Source organism: Papio anubis, chromosome 14 (assembly GCF_008728515.1).
Source record: "Papio anubis isolate 15944 chromosome 14, Panubis1.0, whole genome shotgun sequence".
NCBI classification, from domain to species: domain Eukaryota; kingdom Metazoa; phylum Chordata; class Mammalia; order Primates; family Cercopithecidae; genus Papio; species Papio anubis.
Window position 1 is genome coordinate 2,052,329 of NC_044989.1, and position 19,994 is coordinate 2,072,322.

Here is a 19,994-nt window from a genome sequence, read left to right on the forward strand (position 1 = left end):
GGCCATGGGTGAGTGGCAATCCACTTCTCTCTGTGCCTCAGTTTCCTCATCTGCAGATGAGGATGATCATAGCATCAACCTCATGGGGTGTTGAGAAGTTTAACGAGGTAATATGTGTGCCTCCCACATAGCACATGACAATCTTCAAAACTCAATAAATGTTAGTTCTGACTTTCATCATCGTGAGTAGTATGTGCATAAGAAAGACCATGTAGGCTTTGCAAACAAAAACAAAACCTCAGGAGGTACCAAATGTTTGCTTCAGTACATGTCTGTTCATATTTTAGTGTTGGTATTTCTCATTGGAAGAGAAAAAATACTATTATTTGAAAAAGTGGTAAAGCAAGAAAAACATTTACTTTGATTTTTATACAATAGAAACCAAATGGTTGATGAGGGAATGCTTTCTGTAGAGAAGTCCTCCAAATCGTAAATTAAGAATGATAGAATATCATCCGTAACCCTGGAGAAATGGTGGATCTAGGCCATGGGTGTCACTGACTGCCAAAGCCACAAGGGAGAAGGTTGAGGGGAGACTTCCTAATAGGTTGGTCAGGCTGACAGCCTGGGCAACATGGGTACCTATCTGCCAACTGTAAGGCTACAGAATGGGAGGCAACCAGACATTGCATGCCACCTTCTCAAGAAGATACCACAAGATCAAAGCTGCGGTGGCTTAGGTCTCTGCATTAACCACCAGTTTGCAGGAAACTCAGAGGTCAGAGGAACATGTTAAATGGCACCAAAGAAGTGACCTCAGAAAAACACAGACTGGGGGACCCTCTGCCCAACTTATTCAAGAAATAAGTCACAAGAGGTAAGGCAGGGAGGAGAAGGAAGGAAAGGCTATGTAGAACTCAAAAGAGGATTCGAGACACATGTCAGTAAGATGCCACTGCAGATCTTATTAGATTCCAATTCAAAAACAAACAAAGTGGGCCGGGCATGGTGGCTCACACCTGTAATCCCAGCTCTTTGGGAGGCCACGGCAGGTGGATCACTTGAGTTCAGGAGTTTGAGACCAGCCTACCCCAACTGGAGAAACCAAAAAAAAAAAAAAATACAAAAATTAGCCAGGCATGGTGGCGTGTGCCTGTAGTCCCAGCTACTTGGGAGGCTGAGTTATGAGAATCGCTTGAACCCAGAGGCAGAGGTTGCAGTGAGCTGAGATTGTGCCACTGCCCTCCAGCCTGGGCAATGGAGCGAGACTCCGTCTCAAACAAAACAAAACAAAACAAAAACCAAAGTGTAGTAGTACATTTGTGAGACCATATGTGAAATATGAATCCTGCTTGGATATTTGATAACAAGACCTTTTTGTAAGGTTTGATGGGTGGTTATGTTTTTATAAAAAGAACTATTATTTTTAGGAATTTATGATAAATTATTTCTAGCTAAAATTACACACTCACTTGGATTTGCTTCAGAGTGACCCAAGCCTGCACGAGGAAGAACGGGCGGGATAAGCGAGGCCACTCTGGGAGCTTGAAGATGTACATTTGGGGCTCAGTCCCACTTGTGCCTATGTTGAATCCTTCTATTGTAAAATGGTAAACAGTAAAAAATAATAAAAAGAACTTGAAATGAGAAGCATGTGTCATTAGATTTCCCAGGTCTCAGTTGACAAAATTAAATGAAGAAACAAAGACAAAGAACCCTGCTCCCTGGGTATGAGGCAGTAGAGCAGGATGGTGCTGGGGACGCCAGCTCCCAGGAGCCTCCAAGGTGGATGCATCAGCTCAGTGAATGTGCTGTCACTCTGGGCAGGAGCTGTGCATTAATGTGCATATAAATTTGTGGGGTATTTATTAAATTTTTTTATATACAGGCCCTATACATGGAGAATGAAAAGCAAAGTTGGGGGTTCTAATGGACGTGGTCCCAGAACTGTTTTTTGAACACTGGTTTAGGGCCAGGTGATCCTCCCGGTAGTTTTGGAAGCAGGCATACTTGCTGGCGTTTATGCTCAGGATAGACTCGCTTAGCCAACGTCCAATTTCACAGACCAGTGTTTCTGGCCAGAAGTCAGTCTGTGCATCTCTGCAGGAAACACGAATGAATTTGGACCCCAAACTCAGCTGGGACCAGCAAGTTCACCAGAGTCCTCCTTGAAGGCAGACCTGTGTTGGGTGCCAGATGATATTAGCAACAAAACCAAGTTAGAACACGGGAAACGGGGTGGGTAGGTAGGGAATGTGGACAGTGCCCCTGGTCCACAGAGAAAGGCGTCGGGTGGGAATGCAGGTGGTGCCTGGGGTCTATAGAGAAAGGCATCGGGTGGGAATGCAGGTGGTGTCTGGGGTCCACAGAGAAAGGCGTCGGGTGGGAATGCAGGTGGTATCTGGGGTCTATAGAGAAAGGCATCGGGTGGGAATGCAGGTGGTGTCTGGGGTCCACAGAGAAAGGCGTCGGGTGGGAATGCAGGTGGTATCTGGGGTCCACAGAGAAAGGCGTCGGGTGGGAATGCAGGTGGTATCTGGGGTCCACAGAGAAAGGCGTCGGGTGGGAATGCAGGTGGTGCCTACGGTCCACAGAGAAGGAGGTCGCGCAGGAATGCAGGCGGTGCCCGTGGTCCACAGCAGCTGAGCCCTCCTGACTCACCCCTTGGAAAGCAGCAGGTCTGAGGCTCTGCTCATGTCCATGTCACCCCTCTTCCTAGGCACACAGGATGCCTGCACCTCCAAGTTTCCTGGGCAGTGGATTGGGGTCTGAATCTGACTCTGACTAACGGAACACTGTGGTCTGGCCCAAAGTGTCCTGCACAGTTTTCATGGCCACGCTAATTTCTGGAAGACTCAGATTCTACAGGGCAGGGCCACGCACTGAAGGGGCTGCCCAGCTGGCAGTAAGCTGTGACATGAGCAAAGAATAAACTTTAATCAGGGTTCTGCTTTCTGAGTTCATTTCTGAATTCATGTTTTAAACAGCCTAGTCTATTCCAACTAGTTCAGATCATGGCCATATTTACAGGCGTCGGAAGCGTTCTCTTGCTCTCAGGTGGCAGTTTGCACTGCTACTTTTATCAGTGCTCACAGTAACCTGACTTGCCACCCTGCAACCCCTTGATTTGTAACCCCGTGACCTTGGAAAGGTGGCAAATAAATTTACTGCAGGCACTGATAAAAGTAGAAGTGGGGGCCTTCATTACCACCCCATTATGTCTTCAATGGAGATCAGAGCTCCAGGTAGAATATAGAAATAAGATCTTGGCTAAGTGGGTCTATCCACAGAATAAACCCCACCTACCAAGTGCACCTGTTTCTGAAACTACCAGCAGGACCACCTGACCCTAAATGAGTGATGTTTAAAGAACGGTTCTGGGACCACCTCCATTAGAACCTCCAACCTTGCTTTTCTTTCTACATGGGGCTCTGAGGATCTCCGTTTGAGACCTAAGGTGGGGGCCTTCATCACCACCCCGGTAGCTAAGATGCCATCTCTTATCCTACCTGCCTCAGTTATACTTATTCATATTTTCTGTAAGAGCAAATCATCAGTTGCAAATCTGTGACAAGGTATTTTGAAGACTTATCACTGAAATAGAATTTATGCTGCCTGACGGTAGTTGCAATTAAGTAAGAGACAAAACAACACAAACAAAAGGACTTTGACCTCCTATGCTATCATGAGTTCTGAATGGATTCTTTGCCTCGACACACCCGGGAAAGTGTTAGTGGTCCGTGACAAAGACGAAATGGGAACAGGTATAAATTTTATGTCTATCAGAAAAGAGCAAAGTTCTTGCTTCTCTTTTTCATTGAGAGAAATAATTTTTTTCCTCATAATTCTTATTCATGCATGTTTCATATAGCGAAAAATGACCTCAATATCATCCCCTATAGCAATACACATATTTTTATAATTTAAAAGAATACATATAATTTATATAAATTTAGTTTCTTATGGATATTAAACAAAAATAGTGTAAGTAATTTAGCTCTTTTTAATGAACTTGGCTAATTCAGATTATTTGATTGTGGTGATGCAGTCAAGCTGTTGGAGTGTTTAAGGTCATGTAGGTGAATAGGTGTTTGTTTTTTGTTTTTCATTGTGTTTTTTTCTTATAGTTATGTCCATATTATTTGTCTTTTGCACCCTCTTCCTCTTTCCTTCATTTCTTCCTTCCTGTGGCTTTGCTTTTTTAGGTCTTTTAAGTCTTCCCTTGGAACTTATCATTTCCTGCTGCCATTTGTGCTTCATTTTGTTTTTATCTAACGCCTGTTCCACGCATCCTGTTTGGATGAGGCTGGCTTGCACGACTATGAACAAAACACGTGGGCATCACGACATCTCTTTGCTGCTTCATCCGTGTGGGTCCAAGCCGACCAAGTTTGCTAAACACCTGACTTCCGAGCCACCGAGGGCGTCAACACTGGCTCTTATCTTTTGGTTGCTTTTCAAGACCTAGCACAATGCCTCACATAGAGTAGCCACCCCAGATTGTCGGTTGACCAACTATCCTTTTTATTTTCTGTGTGGGACTGAATGAGAAGAAATACCATCTGCATAAACCTGTGACATTCTGCAATGTGCTTTCAGGGCATGTGAAAGAAAGACACGTGCTGGCAACAGACGATAGACGTGGCTTTCAGGAGCACACACACGCCGCTGTTCAAAGACGGCTTCCCTGTAGCCCCCGCCTGTAGGACTGCACTCCATGTACACGAGTTCCCAAACGGAGTGTCCTGCTACAGCAGTTTATTTTCATGAATCGGACACAGGACACATAAACGCACTGTGATAGAAGGAAAGAAGGGCACTCACAGTTCACCTGCAGCTTCACCAATAAACACTTTGGCTTAGAAAACTCTCCATTTGGCGGGACTCTTTCCTCCTAACCTGTAAATAAGGGGCAGTGAAGGCCTGCCAGCTGCTTTCCCGGGCGAGTCTCTGCTGGAAAGGGGACCTGCGCCGGCTCTCCAGGGACACCAGAAGCGGAGCTCGCGGACCCCCCAGTCAGAGACAATTCGTCTTTCCTTAAGTTGGAAAGGAGATTTCGAGTTCTATGATCTACCTCTGATGGTCTAAAGTACGTCTCTAAGGAAATGGATGCAGTAAGGTTACTTGGTAACTTTGTCCATGTTAGACACCAAGTACAGGTGGGGTACATGAACCAGTCACACACACACACACACGTGCACACACACACACACACACACGTGCACACAGGTGACCACAGACATCCACATGCCACACACATATTTTCCTGAACCTCACATTGTGGCAAGCTCACACTTAAATATGTCAACATTTAACTTCTAAGAAAAAAACCACATTCTCCCATATAATCGATGTGTAATTTCAACAGAAAAGGAAGTTAATATTATTTAAATCTTATCATAAAATATACAGAATATTGGGAATATTCACATTTCCCCAACTGTCCATATGTCCTTTATAGCTGTTTTAATGTATAAAACATAACTAGGATATAAAATTACGTTTTCCTTTATTATTCTAAAGAATGTCTTCCACAACTACTGCTGTTTTCTCACATTATCACCTCATAGCTCTTTCTTGAATGTTGTGTTCAAAAATACTTTTTAAAAATAACTTTGAGATTCTGACCTTTATTATTGAAGAAGTAAATAAGTAATAATAAAATATTTTATTTTTCGACTTTGTGAAGCAAGTTTTAAAGTAGCGAATTTTAGAAAGAAGAGCATGTATGAAGTATTATGAGAGCTATGGGAAAAACTGAAGTTATTAAAAGGTAATTGTGTTTATTAGGCATACACTGTTAACTAGAGAATCTGATAGGAGAATTTCTCCCTCTTCTTTTATTTATTTCCTTCCTCATCTCCTTATTTCCTTTCTTAATTATCTAGCCTGCCTGCCTCTTTTCCTCCCTCCCTCTTTCCCTCTCTCCCTTCCTCCCTCCCACTGTTATAAACTCATGAACAGGTGAGGCTGTTTTGTCTACAGGTCACTCAGATAAGTCCTCATGAAACAGGAAGCCCTCTTCAAACACTCTCCTATGGCCTCCCTCCCAGCCTCCACCACCAGCACTGCCATCTTCTTTACCTACTCCTGTCACTTAGCTCTGATCCCAATCATTTAGATGGATACATCTCTATATTAGCCATAAATGCTGAATAAGACTCCACAAGCATAACTGTGTATTGTAATGAGGGGAAAGGGGGTGGCAATGCACGGGTTTCAGAGTCAGAATTGAAATCCAGAGCTGTCATTCACTGGCTGCGACCTCGGTCAAGTCATTTAAGCTATGGATCCTCAGTCTCCTTAGTTGTAAAATTGTATGAATAATCCCTTTCTACCTAAAATGAAGGGCCGGTGAGGATACATTAGATTGGTTATGGGAAAGTATTCTTTCATGTTTCTTTTAAATTTTATTTTTTGAATATGAGATACATTTGCATCATTCAAAAATAAAGAAACAAATTAATAAATGAATGAACAAGAACAATGAAAACATTTCCCTCTCAACCTGCCTTTTCCCTTAGTAACCCCCATACATATTTTTTAGTGTTTTTGTCTATCCTAGATTTTTTATGCAAATACAAGGAAATACATATGTGTGTGTGAAGTCATAGTTTTGCTTCTCTTCTGTATCTTGCTTTTTTCTTTAACAAAATCTTCCTAAAATCTTTCTGCAATGGTTCAGAGTGCGTCTTCACTCTCCACATAGCTGCATAGTAAGTGAAGGCACTTCGATTGAATACCATAAAGCATAACACAGATGTAAATCAGGTCACTTCCGCCTTAGTCTTTTATGGCGAGGCAAGTGTGCCTTGGGTTCTTTATGAATAATAATGAGGGTGGCCCTGGTTTGAAGGGCTGGTGCTTCTTGCCAGCCGCTGCACTGCAGATTTTATATTAGTGTCTATAATCCTCAACAACCCTATGACGTGGGAAACACTCCCACTGTTTTACAGATGAAAACCCCAGGTTTTGAGGGGTGAGTGTAGAATTTGTGTATGTTTTCAAAGTTGTACTGTGAAGCCCTTTCGCTCTTCTTCCCTGTTGGGCGCGATGATGTCCGAATCCCACCTTGATCTGCACAGCGTTGCTGCACTGTATGCCCACCACATGCACCTTCACCTTCTTCAAACCAGATACCCCTGTCCTCCTGGAGACCCTCAACAACTTCTCCTGGACTCTGTCAACAGCCCCCTGTCCTCCAGGCACTGGCGTTAGCTCCTTCAATCCACACTTCACACTGGGAAATCAGACCCTGTCTCCTCTTTGCTCAAACTCACCCGTAGTCTCTCACCATCTACAGAGCTCAACTGAAACTCACCAGGCCCACCCTGCCCTCCCTCCCACTTCCCACTCTCAAACCTCGGGTCTTTCCCGATGCTGGTACCACATCTGGACTATCCTTGTCTAAGTCAAAAGCTGTCCTTGGAGCCAGCCTGGGAGGTAACTCTGCAGCCCTCCGTGCCTTCTCCAGGAACACACAGATTCCCCCTTTGGGGTGGTTTCGTCCGCATGACTTTGCAGCTCCTCCTCCAGCTATTCTCTTGTTGTGGCTGCTGTTATGCCCTCACCCTTATTAAACGGCTCAACAAGAACAGCTTTTCTGCAGAATTCTCTGATTCCATTTCTATATAACATCTGGTATGTAGTAGTTGACTCAAACATATGTTACACAAATGCACAAAAGAAAATATTTTTTTTTGCATATGGATGGGGTATTTGAAATAATTCACTTATAATGCATTTTATTTAAAAAGATAGGCATTTATTTCATTTAGATGTGTGTTAAATTTTATCCCTTCACTTGCACCCACAAACAACAACAAATGAGAAACTCAAAAAAACAGGTGACTTCACATCGGTGGGATGTGTGTGTAGACTTATGAGGCACCTGTAGATCTATGAGTAACTTTGCAGAACGGTGTGGGCTCAACAGGAGGAGGAAGCACGGGCATCCCAGAGGCTCCAGGTCGGAGGGGTGTGCAGTAAAAAAGATGGAAGGTTGCATGATGAGGGTGTGCATTGTATTTCATTTAAAAGAGCACTACATGTGCATGCTAGGCAGTCAAGTGCCAAGTCAGAGCTGAACATAAAAAGTAATTCTTTCTGCTACTTTTGACCTTCAGTTAAAAGCACTCCTTAGGTGTGTTGGGGTGCATACGGAAAGTTCTGGATCTTACTTTCACACTTTATAACACTTACTGCAGGTCCTTGCACATCAGCTGTTTCTAAATTATGAACAAATGAAAACAAGGCTTTACACGGGAAGGTAATGGACCCACCCATTGCTGAGACTGACATTTTTCGGGTGCCTACACAATAGACATAGCAAGTGATGTGATGAGAGCGGGGTACACAAATAAGCCACCCTCCACCTTCAGGGCCGCAAGCTCTCCGAATGCTTCAGATGGCCCTGAAGTGCTCTGGATAAAAGATGCTGACATGGAGACTGGTCAGCCCTGAGCGTGTTTTACTTCAAACACAGAATCAGTGTTCCAGGCTGTTTGTGCCTCTGCTACCTGAGAGCGACTCTCCTTTTTCCAGGAGTTTTTACTTCCAAGAAATAACAGAGGCCGAACCCACTCCAACCTTTCTAATGCTCAGCCCCAAGGCCCCAGAGCCAGGTGATGCAGTCGGTGGTCTTCACTGGGGAGCTGCCATCTGGAGGGGAACCGGGCACCTCTGTCCACTTCTCATTTCAAAAACAATACAGCTCTGGGAAATTCTAAAACATCTTCTATGTTTCAAGGACTAAATTTAGTGTTTTAGATACTTATAACATGTAATCCTTGTAACAGTTCTGTTAAGAAGCAATTATTATGGCCATTTTACTGATGGGGAAACTGAAACTCAGGTTCAAGGAGCCAAGTAACTTCTCTGCAGATGATGGGGTAGAATCAGGATTTGTTCTCCAGTCTGACATCCTATAACTTTCTAGGAAATTTCTGCTGGACGCCGAACTACTTACGGGACCAGCAGACCTTTCCTCTCTCAGCTCCTTGGGCAGTGCGGTAGGAGCACACTCGGCAGGTTGTGTTCCTGCTGTTTCTCTCTCGATCACCTCTTTTGGCTTGTTCTGTAATAATGTATTATCATGTAGGATGCTACGTTAAAGATACACCGATTCCAGCAAGTCATCTCCGTGGAAAATGTCAACTAATGCTCTGTTTTGGCTAAATCACGTATGACACAGATTCACATGCCAAATAAGATTTTTGAAGTCCGAGGCAAACATAAGGAGCCTTTAAAAACATCTATGGCATCGTTAAGGTCTTTTTCAGCATTAACCTTTTTATCAAGCTGGTGGCGTACAGTCCCCTGCAACTGGAAATCATTCTCTTTTGTGTTTGGTATTTTATTCTCCATGTTCGCTATGTTTTTTTTTTTTTTTTATGTGTCAAATTCATATGTTTATGTTTTTGTTTTGTAGTTGCAGAGGATGTGGGAAAACAGGCCGAATAGAATCCCACCCCAAGCAGTTGTGTGGTCTGGTCCTGTCGCGTGGCCACGCCCGGCTCTGCCCCACAGACTGCTGACCGGCATCCCTCACCCTTCCGGGAAAATGTTTTCTTTTGGCATAGGTGCGGTTTTACGGACAGAACTCCCTCTGTATCCAGGCGTGGAAACACCCCTTCCAGTTGGATTTGGTTTGGTTTCACATCCCACACAGTTTTCAGGATGATATTTCTAGTCAGACAGGGTGATACAGGCACAAACACACTAGGAACGTTTCCTCCGCTTGAAATCTTTCGAGTCTCTTGAATTCTGCTCTGATTTCCACAGAGGTGACAACCTTGCTCTCTTCATCCTTCTTTCAGACTTTGTGGAAGCTTCTGCTAGCTCCACCTTGGGTACCAGGCTCAAGTATCAGCGAAGGGCTTTCCTGGGAGCAGCACGTCTGTGGACGGTAACTTTAGACTGTCCTGCGAGTTTGCAAGGGAGCGCTCACCCAGGGAGGAGTCAGTGACCATTTCTCTGCCAAAAGTGACTGTGGCTATTTCAGACCTGGGAACTTAAGTCTTCACCATGGGTTGACAAACTCAGGCGCAGGCCAAATCTGTTCTCTACCGATGCTGTAAATAAAGTTTTATTGTCAGGCGGCAATGTCATTTGCTCGCTGTTGCCTATGGCTCATTTCAGACAGTGGTGGCAGTGGTGAGCAGTTGCACGGAGACCACTCCCTCCCCAAAGTCTAAAATAGTATCTGGCTCTACAAAAAATGTTGGCCCACCAGGTCTACGTAACACAATGATTTACAAATTGCCATTTTATAGCTTATTATGTGAAGATGTATTCTCATTAATATAGCCATGTATTCCCATTCTATAATGCTAAATCTATTTATTTCTAGGTACTATTTTATATATATTTCATTGTATCACCCATTTACTAAAGTACTTATGACATATATAGAGAAAATAGATATTGACCATCCCCTGAGAGTCAAATATTAATCTTTAAAAAATAAGAACATGGATAACAAATCCCAGAAGTCAGAGGCTCTGCGTCTGCATACTTCATGGTGTGTGGCTGTCACGGTGACCTTTACGCCTTGCTACCAGAGCCCTGAAAGTGAGGAATGATTGGTGAGGACTGAATGAAGACAATGAGGACTGAGTGGAAAGACTGACGTGAAATGCAAGCATTGGTTGTGTGTCTTGCTCTTATTATCTAATTGGATCTGGAAGCCCCTGGAGACCTTTGGGTGCTAAGCTTGTCTTACACCCAGAAGGGTTTGCTCACCCAAGCCCTGGCTGGAGGGATCCTGGTGTACACGCCACTGAGCATGGCAGTCTCCAGGGCAAAGCAGGACAGGATTTCAGCTGCTAGAACCTCGAGATCTCTTTTTTCCCCTAACCAAGTTCAACTTGCTCTCCCACTCTGAAAACGGACACCTCTCAAAATCAAAGGTGATGCCTCAGCTGAGAACCCTACTGAAAGCCAAGTATGAACATGGCTGTTGCTTGCACATCCAGCTCACTGTTTTTCCTTGTGGTTTCATGTAATTCCGGGTGAGATTGGTATGTGAATGCTTTATATCCAACTACACTGAGCACGCTCATTGAAATGCGAACATCTAACTCAACGCCAGAATCCAATTCAATGAAGCCACATGTAAACATTACACCCTTATAAAATATGTCATTAAATGTCCTTAACTTATTACTAAAATTCAATGAGATGAGATAAAACAAGACAGCCTAGACATATGAAACACCTACAGTTCAGAAACTTTAACTGCTTCTGAAGCCAAGTGTGCATGAACACTCAGTGTGAATAGGTTCTTTTGTTTTTTCTCTTTGTTGTTGTTGTTGTTTTAACCTCGGGGAAATGTACGATTAAACATAATGCCTTCCCAAAACTGAAGCAACGAGTGCAGTGAGTTTCTTCAGGAAAACGAATAGGGTATAGACGAGAAAATTATTAGAACAATTGTGACCTATTACAGCAGTTCATAAAGCTCTCGAAGCTTGCAGCACCACAAGCTTGCGGCATATGGAAGACAGTCCCAGCCTCTAATTTCTGTGCAGTGGTAAGTAGTTCTATTATCAGACAGGCAAATGGGGCGGTCGGCAGACAAATAAATCACGATTGCACAGTGAACCTTAAAATGCACGCCACAGCTTTCCTTATAGAGCATGCTGAGAAATTGCCATTTTTACCAGAATTTTCTTCTTTTCTTCATCAAAGTGACATATATAAAAGTACTTCGAAATGTGAGTATTGAGAATATAACACCAGAGTTCCCATTCCACTCACTCGTTCAGAACCAGAGACTTTGCAGGATCTGAGATTTGGGCCATATTTCAGTCTTGTCGACCTCCAGCCCTAAAAATATGTGCTGCCAGGCAGCAGCCACTGGGTATGTGCCAATCTCATCCCTCCCCTATCCTCCAAATCAGACCCCAAGTGCTTTACTAAGCAGTTCCTTCTGCTGCAAGTGTGGATTCTGTGTGCAGTGATTCTACACCAGCCATTTCCACGTGAGGGTCATGGGCACCCTTCCCTCCCCACTGGCCACGCCGAGGCATCCTCTCAGCACCCACAAAGGAGGCTCACATCATTCCTGCCCGATATAATGTCAGCAGTGAGGACAAGCTACGCCTCATCTAATTTAACTGCAAAGGGCTCTTTTTGGCAGGAATTGTCTCTTTGGAGAGGATGCGCAATGCAACTTTTAACTGCCTCCCAGAAGCCATGAAGTACTAGGCAGCTAAGATGAAAGTATTTACTCAAAGCAGCAAATGGGACAAGCACCAGAGGAGGAGCTGCCTGCAGCAATCCCGGGAGCCCCGTGCTGGGCACAGGTACCTGTACTCTGTCGCCAGGAGCCCCGTGCTGGGCAGAGGTACCTGCACTGTCGCCACGCTGGGTGGGTGATCCCTGGACCTGATATTCTTCTGCCGTCCACCAGGGTTCGAAGATGCCCACTGGATAGGAATTCACCAATTCTCCTCTGAGTTCATTTTCTAAAGGATAGAGCGACAACACAAAATACCTTAAGTAAGAGAAGGGAGGAGGGTGTAAGGAGGGTTTGCTCCCCTGTGCTGTGACACTCACAACAGCTACGTTTCAAGATACGTAACTGCACCTTGAGAAGATGTGTAAATAATTTTACTCAGAAACCTTGTTATAAACTCTAATAATGGCTAACTAGAAGTACTTTTTAACATTTAGTTAATTTACTTTGAAACCTAAGATATTGAGGAGTTTTAAATACATGTCCTAGGTTTGAAGGTAAAATCAAATGCACTTAATATTTAGATTGAGCCATTACTGGCCCATTTCTCAGATGATTGCCTCCTTTAACACTTTGATGTAATTAGAAAACAATTTAATACAGGAGAAATATTTTGTATGTTTATTCTTTGGAAATAAGAGAATTTAATTCATAAGAAAATATAGTTTGCTGATGACAAGGCCACTTCGAAATGTCAGCTCAATTTTATCTTACTGTAACAACAACAAAAGAAATTACCTTCATTAATGGAAATGTAGAAATTGTTAACTTTCTATCATGTTTTTCTGCAATGTTATCTCAGTATTAGAAACCATTGACTGTTCTAATTTGAAGAAGAAATATCCATAGTATTTCAAAGTCTACTATCAAAGAGAGAATTTATTTTGTTAAACAAAATGATGAGCTAGAAAATCAGAAAGTGAGAGGGTGATGCCTCAGTTAGGGAAGCCATTGTTTCTGGTGCAAACCTCCTAATTCTAAGAGGCTCATTAAAGTGCGTCTATGGCAATAACAGACAAGTGTTAATGGGCCTCAGTGAAGTGTGTCAGGAGAACGAAGAGACCCTGAGGGGCTCCCCATGCTGTTTATGATCAGCTAGATGCAGCAGCATTACCATAAATCCTCTAACAGATACTGTACTTCCCGCCTGTAATAAGATGATAGCCAGAGTGCTTAGCAAGTGGAACTTGAAATAAGATAACACAAGATTTCCTAGGAAACACAAAGGCAGCCGATAAAATGCAACCGTAACAGTTATTATTATTTCCCCTAATTAGAATTTACTAAAACAAACACGTAAAGAACAAAATAATTCCAAAATAGATATGTGGAGCTAGAGAGGTTTTAAAATTACCCTGAAAAATCAAGATTCAAAACTTGAATGAGAGTTAGTGTATTCATTTCGTTGCAAAGTCTACAGGTATCAGTTTGGAGTTATTTTGTAATATTTAAAAATATATACTTAGTTTTTAACACAAATTATAATTTGGGGTCTTATTTATAGCAGTACACAGCTATCTACACTGGAAAATCTCTGATAACAGTGGTGTGTTTTATGGCTTTTTCTCAACACCCACATAGTATAAATGCAAGGAATTCTTGCAGTTTCTTCCTGAGGCAAACGCCCCTGCATCAGACATACCACCTTGAAATCATCTACAAAGATTCAGGAGCATTCACCCCGGACAAACAATGCCTTCTTCTAGCTCAGGTTTGCACTCTGATCATTAATGCTCGGAATTCAGACCCATGTCCTTTCGAGGCAGAGACAGAGGCAGACGTGAAAGCACATGTGGAGATTCCCTTCTGGACAGTTTGATGAGGATGAATGTCCACTTGGTGGATACTCCCTGTGAACTGACCTCTTTGATTTTAACTGTTTGAACTGGGTCCCTACTTCCTCAATCAGATTATACTAAGGCAATTAGCATATAAACTTGATATTATTAATATTGAAATAATATGATTTAAAAATATAACTATTCGTTTCTTCAAGTGTTATTGATTATATGGACGGTCATTACTCCTGGGTGAGCAAGACCCATCTCAGCCAATCTTGGTGTGAACGTTTGTTGAGTTAATAAAACTCTCTGAAGTTCAGGTTCTGTATCTGACAATAGCAGGGCTGGGCTAAAAGTTCAAATACGTTTTTTAGCACCGAATGCTTTAAGCAAGAATCCCACTGCTGTGGTACTTGATATGAATCCCCAGGCAGCAAGTGAGCCATGAGTAGAGAAGTGTGGTGCTCTCCTTGTGCGGCTCACTCAGATTTCCTTTCTAGGTATGTTGTGTGTTGAGTGTGAATGTGTAGCTTTGAGTCTTGGCTCAGTGGTTTCGGGAATTATCGTGCAAATCTCCTTCTCTCGGAGAAGTGCCTCCACCATGGGGCACTGCTGAGGAAAGGAAGAACCAAGCCAGTCTTCCTCCATCCTCTCTTGCCAGGGTGGTGCCCACCACCCCTGTGGGACACAGATGGAAAGAAGTCAGCTCCTGGTGACTTTTCCTGCAGGTGTCAGCCTCTGAGGCACACGTATTCATTCCTGCCATCGTTGCTTTTCTAAGATTTCTTGTCAAGAAGACCTTTTGTTTAGCTGAGTGTTGCTGAAATGGCAATGCTTGTGCCTGTCTGGTAACCCAAGTCACACCTGCAGGCTTAGCTACTAGTGGAAATGGGTCATGCTCTTGGTTTTTCACCCTAAAAGTTCCGTGTGAGATTGGTTAAAAGATGACAGCTATATGTTGATAGTGCTTCTTTCTCAGACGTGTAACACTGAACAGCAAGAACCAGACAATTGCCTGACAAAAGCCCACGTCAGACACCACCATAAGGAGAAGGCGAAACCATCCTTCGTGAACTGAGCCAGTTTCAGAGGAGCCTCTGACAGGCATGCAAGGACGCCTGAGCCTGGTTTTGCGTACTTTCCTGGACCCTTGCCTCGACACTGTCTGAACAGGAAAACTGCTTTAAGAATGTTTTCTGTGCCCTTCAGTGGTCAAATTTGGAATCCATAATGGCCGGAGAGGACAGTGCATCATAGCAGCTGGGCTGGAGGGCAGTCCTGGCCGACTGTCCCCATTGTGATTGGCAGGTGCATCTCCAGCTCTTCCGCCTGTTTCTGTAGCTCATCTCTACCGACTAACAGCCATGCGATCTCCTTGCTCAGGGGCTGGGTTGAGATGAATAAGCTGCCTGCACTATGGAGTACATAGCAGGTTCCCCGTTAGCCTTTCCTGGCTGAATAAGGAACTTGTTTCCTTTGTACCAAGTTAAACGGATTTCACTTAGCCCACTGCGTTGCTCACAGCCTTTGTGTTAGGATGTGCTCATCAGACAGTCACTCAGCTTCTAGGTGGAGATGAGACTTAGAATATGTCCACTTTCAGTTTTTCGGAGAAAAGAAAGAAATGGTCATTTTCAGAAGATAATGATGACCATATAGACAAGGAAAAGGAAATATATAATAAGTAAATAAATGGGGACATCTTAAAAAGAAAAAATAGGAAATCAGGAAAAGAATGTATAGCCAATTTTAATATCACCCTTCTCGTTTTTAAACACTCATGTGCGCTTTGCTTTAAGTCTAGGTCAGTTAAGTTTTTGTGGGATGACACTTCAATTATTTGCAACATTGGAATGTAATTTTGGCATTTAAAAAGGTTTGGGTTTACCTCCCATACACGGACATTCCCATCTCAGTTCTTCCTGTAGATCACCTGTACAATATCAATATTTAGAACATAACTTATTATTTATTTATTTTTTTGAGATGGAGTTTTGCTCTTGTCACCCAGGCTGGAGTGCAGTGGCACGATCTTGGCTCACTGCAACCTCCACCTCCTGTGTTCAAGCGATTCTCCTGCCTCAACCTCCCTAGTAGCTGAGATTACAGGTGCCAACCACCACAACCAGGTAATTTTTGTAGTTTTAGTAGAGATGGGGTTTCACCATGTTGGCCAGGCTGGTCTTGAAGTCCTGACATTAAGTGATCTGCCCGCCTTGGCCTCCCAAAGTGCTGAGATTACAGGCATGAACCACCATACCTGGCCTAAAATATAACCTTAATCTCAACTTCTAAGTGAGAGACCACTGATTTCAACATGTCAACTAACCACATAAAAGGACACCAGCAAATGCAATTTGTAACCTGGAAGTATTTATAGATAAAGACATCATATGAATAATTTATCCTCTAATTTACTAGCTCTTCTTAAACTTAGATGTGAACTTAAAGCCACAATTGCATTGTTTCACAAAATTAACACTGAAGTGGAAACAGGTTTGTTTCCCACTGTGGCTCCACTGTGGCTTAGAGAGGGCTGGTAGCACTCCCACTGCCAAGGAAGGGGATGAGAGCCTTCCCTGTCTTCTGTGTAGCGGGGACAATGTCGTCAACAGGACTCTCACGCAGGTTTGCGTGGATGCAAATGGAACCACCTTGTTGTGTCGGGAATTTGGCAGCATGAATGAAAATTTTAAATGTGCATATGCTAGCCTGACAATTCCAGTTCCTGGTATCTACCAAATATATATTTAGTCACACATATGCATAGATACCTGCATAAAATGTTTCAATGTGATATTGTGTATAATCAAAACTCCTCAGTGATAGAATGGTTAGATTATTTGTGGCAAATAAGCAATCTAAGACTGGCCTGTAAACACTGACAAGGCAGAATCCGCAAGATGTGTAGCAAAGTGATTGGAGGATGGTGCAGAGAAACATGCACAGTGTAACATGTTCACATACAACAAACTAGAACCTAGGGTGTCTTCGTCTGTTCTCACACTGCTGGAAAGAACTGCCTGAGACTCCGCAATTTACACAGGAAAGAGGTTTAAATGACTCACGGTTCCACATGGCTGGGAAGCCTCAGGAAACTTACAGTCATGGCAGCGGCGAAGCAGGCACATGGTACACGGTGGCAGGCGAAAGAGAGAATTTGAGAGAATCCAGGGAAAACGTCCTTATAAAACCATCAGATCTTATGAGAACTCACTTAGTATCATGAGAACAGAACGGGGTAAACCACCCCCATGATCGAATCACCTCCCACCAGGTTCCTCCCCAAACCCTGGGGCTTCCAATTCAGGATGAGATTTGGGTGGGGACGCAAAGTCTAACTATATAATAGGAGCATGTCTTATTTTACACGTGCATGTCTGTAAACACAGAGGATGACGCCAGCGTGGACACAGACCCAGTGGGTAGCTGAGATGATCTTTGGAGATAGGAGTGGGGTTGTGACAACTAAGAAAAACTTTCACTTTTTACTGCAAATACTTCTAATTGTTTATTTCACATAAATACAGTTCATTTATAAATACATAAAATATTTATTTTATATAAACAGACTGTAACGATTTGATTGCCAAAGAAAATTCATGTAACGTTTATGTAACAAAATAAACTGAAAAATTGAATGATTTATCTATTAGTATTTTCAAAAGATATGTGTCAATTATTGTAAAAAATGACTAACAAATTTAGGTTAGAAATGTACACTCCCAAAGTCATGTAATACTTGCCAGCAACTTGCACTCCCCAGACACCCAGGCCATTTGCTGCTTAACAATATAGTTTAAGACAAGCCCTGGGATGCACTGGCTGTCTACAAACCAATAAACAATGTGGCAAGGACATCACATTTGTGCCTGACTAGATCATTCTAGCTCATTAAAACACGTTCTTCCATGTTAAGCAAAATGATCTAGAAGAGCAAGGAAAATGGAGGCAATTAGAACAAAGGCAGATGAGTGCCGTGTCAGAACAGAGAAGGCGGTCTGGCACCCATGCCCTCCTTCCTTCTGCAGGAAGGTGCTGTTGAGGTGGGCCTTTGGGGCTGTCTCTGTCCCCTCAGGGTCTGCTGTTTGCCTGCAGCCCACTCATGGACAGTGAGGACTTACCACTAAGGCAGACCCAGCAAGAGATACACATGGTAGAATGGCTTTTGGCATTGTTGAATATCGGCAGTGAAAGCAATCGTAAGGATAGTGCAGCCTGCCTCTTCATTTTTAGATTTGGTCACTAAGTCCAGAAACCCTAAAGAACCTACACAGGGTCACCAGAAAAGTGAGCAGAAGGTCCAGGACAAAGTGACAGGTATGCAGTCCCCATCACTCCTTTCTCAACAAAGTGAAAAGTAGTTTAAGGAAATCTAAGATTTAAATGCTGTGAATTTTATTAATAACAAGCTTTAGTTTTCAGTGCACATGGGAGAAGACATTTCCATGGGGCATAGAAAAAGTGAGGAATAGCATTAACCAAAGAGCAGTAACTGGGTTCATTCTGCCATTCACATCCTACAAGCAATACCTGGTCTGGGAGCCCTTGAATGTAGGAACCTGGGGTACTGGGAATGAACACCGATGCCTCCACACACATCCCTGGCCATCAGCTGTAGGACATGGCCCAGGAAGTAGTTCATCCATCCACAGAGGTTTCAGGCTCGCGGGCACCCTCTGAAGTTTGGAGAACCCAGTGGTTCTGCATCTCACTGAATCCAAAGCTTCCCAAGAGGCAAGTGCCCAAATAAATCCGAATCAGAGGACTCAGGCATAGCCCTGCCTTCCTTTCTTTCCTGGGAAGGCCCTAGGCTCAGATGCTAATGAGCTCTGAGTTAGCTTAGCTGAGTTCACTTCACCCTTCCTACCAGCCCCCCAAACCTGTTCCTCCTCCCTTCACGCTGAGAGTGGAGTCTCTAAGAACATGCCTCTGTTGTAGATGCCTCTGACCAAGAATAAGTCCACACAGTGACCATGATTTGTATGATTATCGTTATCATGACAGCACCTTACATGCATATCCCAATTTAAAGTTAAAAGTTATTTCACACACAATCATGTAAAGGAGGTAGAATTACGTGTTTTATAGATGAGGAATCCGAAGTTCCGCAAGCATTGCTTTAGTGAGTGAGGAACAGTAGGAATCGGAGCCGGAACTAAAAGCACACACTCTAGCCCAGTTCCCAGGGCTCCTGAAGCTTGGTGACATGTCATTTCTCAATTCCTAAGACTTACCACCGCCTTATGTGACCTTTAGTTTCAGCTGTTTTGTCCTCTCCATGTCCCTCAAATATAAACTATACTTCCTCACTTTGGTTCACACCATTCCTCTCTTTATGCACATCTCAAAGATGTATCAGTCTTCACATCAAATCTCACCATTTCTCTACTCAAAACTTTTAGATCATTCCAGCCCTCAGGAGGAGGCTGTTCCATTGAATAATGAATGAGGTCATCCTCTTGCTGATCTGTTCATACATTCACACACCGTTTCACATAGCCAGCCACTCATTCCACTGTTTGCTCACTTCTGCTAATGCTACTGTTGTTATCAAAGAAACTAGGGTGCTTGAAGACAAGGATTGCACCTGTTCATTTTTGTATTACCAGGGCCCAGAGGAGAGAGAACCCATTAAATGAGTGAATTGAATAACAACAATGATAAGAACGTAGAGTTCACTTCACCCTCCTTCCCAGGCCCCCAAGGAACTCATGGTTCCTTGAGAGTACAGAAGATGTTTATTACTTGGTGAATTCTTTATTTGTCTAGCATAGCACATAATATGGACTCTCAAATAATTACTAATCAAATGAAAAAATATAAGCTCTTTCTTTAAAAACAACAACAACAACAATCTGTATCAGGAAAGAAGAGGAGAGAGCAAGTGATCATTTGAATCAGTGGTGCTACCTTAGGAGTGAATGCAAGTGGCAGAGAGACAACTCGAAGTGGGTGTGTGTAAACTGTGCCTGAAGGTGTGTGTGAACCTGTGTGTGTACCTGTGTGTGCACCTGTATCTGTACCTGTGT

At 43.2% G+C, this 19,994-nt stretch overlaps 1 long non-coding RNA gene across 3 annotated transcripts in view; it reads right to left on the bottom strand.

Moving 5' to 3' along the window:
- LOC103876672 overlaps positions 1 to 19,994 on the bottom strand; it is a 274,519-nt gene that overhangs the window by 105,551 nt on the left and 148,974 nt on the right. For 2 of the 3 annotated variants that reach the window (XR_635996.4, XR_635994.4), the window contains one exon: positions 12,294 to 12,410. This is a non-coding gene — a long non-coding RNA (uncharacterized LOC103876672). Of the gene's footprint in view, positions 1 to 12,252; positions 12,411 to 19,994 lie in introns of all 3 variants that reach the window. The other variant, XR_635995.4, reaches the window with a different exon arrangement.